Source organism: Hylobates moloch, unplaced genomic scaffold (genome assembly GCF_009828535.3).
Source record: "Hylobates moloch isolate HMO894 unplaced genomic scaffold, HMol_V3 SCAFFOLD_4, whole genome shotgun sequence".
NCBI lineage: Eukaryota > Metazoa > Chordata > Mammalia > Primates > Hylobatidae > Hylobates > Hylobates moloch.
In genome coordinates, this window is record NW_026652279.1 from 127460764 (window position 1) to 127464896 (window position 4133).

Below are 4133 nucleotides of genomic sequence, written 5' to 3' on the forward strand. Positions count from 1 at the left end.
CTCTGTCGCCCAGGCTGGAGTGCAGTGGCGCAATCTCGGCTCACTGCAAGCTCCACCTCCCGGGTTCACGCCATTCTCCTGCCTCAGCCTCTCCGAGTAGCTGGGACTACAGGCGCCCGCCACCACGCCCGGCTAATTTTTTGTATTTTTAGTAGAGACGGGGTTTCACCATGGTCTCGATCTCCTGACCTCGTGATCCGCCCGCCTCGGCCTCCCAAAGTGCTGGGATTACAAGCGTGAGCCACCGCGCCCGGCCGGCATTCAGTTTTACAAGAGAAGCAGAGCATAAAAGTTCAGGAAAATTTCAGCCTGACAATGCAATAGAAGAGAAAATCCCATTTTTTTGAGGAGAAATTCAAGCCAGGTGCAGAAATTTGCATAAATAACGGGGAGTCAAATGTTAATCACCAAGACAATGGGTAAAATGTCTCCAGGGCATGTCAGAGACCCTTGCAGCAGCCCTTCTCATCACAAGCCCTGAGGTATTGGAAGAAAAGGTGGTTTCATGGGCTGGGCCCAGGGTCCCTGTGCTGTGTGCAGCTTAGGGATTTGGTGTCATGGATCCCAGCCATTCCAGCTGGGGCTGAGAGGGGCCAACATGGAGCTCAGGCTGTGCCTTTGGAGGATGCAAGCCCCAAGCCTTGGTAGCCATGTGATGTTGAGCCTGTGGGTGCACAGAAGTCAAGAATCGAGGTTTGGGAACCTCCCCCTAGATTTCAGAAAATGTATGGAAATGCCTGGGTGCCCAGGCAGAATTTTGCGGCAGGAGTGGAGCCCTCAGGGATAACCTCTGCTATTGAAGTGTGGAACAGAAATGTAGGATCAGAGTCCCCACACAGACTCCCTACTGGGGCACTGCCTAGTGGAGCTGTGAGAAGAGGGCCTCCATCCTCAAGACCTCAGAGTTGTAGATCCACTGGCAGCTTGCACCATGCACCTGGAAAAGTTGAGAACTCTCAACACCAGCATATGAAGGCAGCTGGGATGGAGGTTGTGACCTGCAAAGCCACAGGGGTGGAGCTGCCCAAAACCATGGGAAACCACCTCTTGTATCAGTGTGACCTGGATGGAGACATGGACTCAAAGGAGATCATTTTGGAGCTTTAAGATTTAACTGCCCTGTTGGATTTCAGACATCCATGGAGTCTGTAGCCTCTTTGTTTTTGCCAATTTCTCCCATTTGGAATGGCTGTATTTACCCAATGCCTATATCCCCATTGTATCTAAGAAATAACTAACTTGCTTTTGATTTTACAGGCTCATAGGCAGAAGGGTCTTGCCTTGTGTTAGATGAGACTTTGAACTGTGGACTTCTGAGTTAATGCTGAAATGAGTTAAGACTTTGGGATACTGTTGAGAAGGCATGATTGGTTTTGAAATGTGAGGATATGAGATTTGGAGGGGCCGGGGGTGAAATGATATGGTTTGGCTATGTCCCCACCCAAATCTCATCTTGAATTTCCACCTATTGTGAGAGGGACCTGGTGGGAGGTAATTGAATTATGACAGCAGGTCATTATCATGCTGTTCTTGTGATGGTAGGTGAATCTCACAAGATCTGATGGTTTTATAAGGGGGAATTTCCCTGCACAAGCTCTCTTATTTGCCTGCCACCATCCATGTAAGACATGACTTGCTCCTCCTTACTGTCTGCCATGACTGTGAGACCTCCCCATCCACTTGGAAATGGAAGTGCATTAAACCTCTTTTTCTTCCCAGCCTCAGGTATATCTTTATCAGAAGTTTGAAAAAGAAGTAGTACACATACCAAAATCAAAGAAAAGTTTTTCTTATTGTATTAGTCCATTTTCATACTGCTGATAAAGACATACCTGAGACTGGGTAATTTACAAAAGAAAGAAGTTTATTGGATTTACAGTTCCACATGGCTGGGAAGGCCTCATGATCATGGCAGAAGGTGAAAGGCATATCTCACATGACAGTAGACTAGAGAAAAGAGAGCTTATGCAGGGGAACTCCTCTTCTTAAAACCATCAGCTCTCTTGAGACTCATCCACTATCATGAGAATAGCACGGGAAAAACTTGTCCTCATAATTAAATTACCTCCCACCAGGTTTCTCCCGCAACATGTGGGAATTCAAGATGAGATTCAGGTGGGAACACAGCCAAACCATATCACTCATTGAACCATATTTTTAAGTACTCCAACTTAATTGAATTAATATGTTATAGAATCATGGCTTGATTCCATTGTGCAGCAAGGAGTTCAAAATTTATTGACCTGGTTCAGCCTCAGTAATAAAAAGGACCATATATTTAGTTAATTTAACAAAAATATTATCAGAACATATTTCTGTAACAACGGAGATGTTTTCCGTAGCCAGCTTTGTCAAGAAGGCATCTAGTATTCTTTAATTAATCACAGTAAGATTTAAGTTTGTTGAGAGGTAGAAAGTCCACCTTTGAAAACTGAACATATGGCAACTATGAAACACATCTATCATGAAAAGAAAAAACAATGATAACAAGCTTCATCTAGATTTTAAGAAATTATAATTTCCTGCTATTTTTAGTAACTTCTTAGAGTTAGAAATAGCACAATAATTTAAAACAAAAAAAGACCCTTAAAGTTTAAGTTTTTTAGTAAAAAGATTAAAATATAAATATTTAAAATTAGTAAGTTAAAGCATATTTTATCTTTGTATGATAGATTTCTTAATCCCAATTTAATTAATTTCACAAAAATTTAAGATTACTATAAGGCAAAATTATTTTCAACTGTGCATATAGTTAATATGATTAAATAGGCAGCTATACCCTTAACTTTGTATGACTAAATATTTTCTTTTAAGTAAAATAATCTTTACATGATTGCCTTTTATTCTTTTTAGATTTGCTTTTGCAGACTTAGAACTACAAGGTGGTCAGTAATTACAGATGACATTTTCAATGTTTCATTTGCAACTGCACATAAAAGATAAAGTTATATTTGAAGAGAATGGGTATGGTATAGTTTTCTATAAACATTAACCGCAATGAACATTTAAATAATCAATATCACAGAGATAAGATAGAGTCTTAATTGTCCAAAGAAAATAAATTGCTCAAATTTAAGTCAATGACTGAATTTTTGTTGGTGTACCAAAGTAAGGTTTCTAATTTTTAAAAAGTAGAAATTACACTTGAAAAACAGTGTGATTAATCAATTAAAATTTGGAGGGAAAGCTTCTTCACCTCAGCATGTGTGAAACAAGCATGAAGAGCAGTGTTCTAACAAATATTTATTGCTGAAAGATAAAAGCTAAGTCTGTTGTGTAAGTGGTTACTATATCAAGTTATGTTCCAAAGAATATTTTCTTAGAATCTTCTAGATACCGTCAGGGCTAATGCTTGGAATTTGCTTTCCTTTGTGACTTTCTATTCCCTTTCTAGCAATGGCCTCTGTCCTTCCATCTCTCCATCTCACTGTGCCCCAGGAAGAGTGCAAGAAGTGGACTTTCCTCCTTCTTTTCATTAGTACTAGTGGCTTGACCAGTCAGTTTCAGCAAGATACATCCCTAACTCTATCAACTTTTGAATTGTCAAGGAAATCAAGCCTATTATAGATTCTGTTCTCAGTGTATAAAGTTATAACAATGGCAACTCACCATCATTTTATATTTCCCTACAAAATTGAGATTTTAAAAAAGTGAGAGCAAGGAAGGGAGGAAAGATCTATGGCCTGACGAAAGTGAGGCATAAGAAGGAGCATCTTTCTATTATGTCTGTTAATAAACACTGTTAAATTTGAAAGAACAGTTGATTTGCAATCAAGTCTGTTTTGATCCATGTTGAATTCAATAAGATTTGTAAGGAAGCAGGAGACTATGGCCCTGGAAATTACAGTAATGTGGTGTCCAAGCACAGAGTACTAGAGAAAAAAATCAATAAGGTAAAGAGGCTCTGGAGGCACCTAATGCCATATATAACTAACTACCTCTTGTCTTAATATGTTTTGTGCTGTTCTGACAGAATGCTTGAGACTAGGTGATTTATGAAGAAAAGAGATACATTTCTTTTTATTTTTATACTTCCAGTTCTAGGGTACATGTGCACAACGTGCAGGTTTGTTACATATGTATACTTGTGCCCTGTTGGTTTGCTGCACCCACTAACTCGTCATTTAAATTAG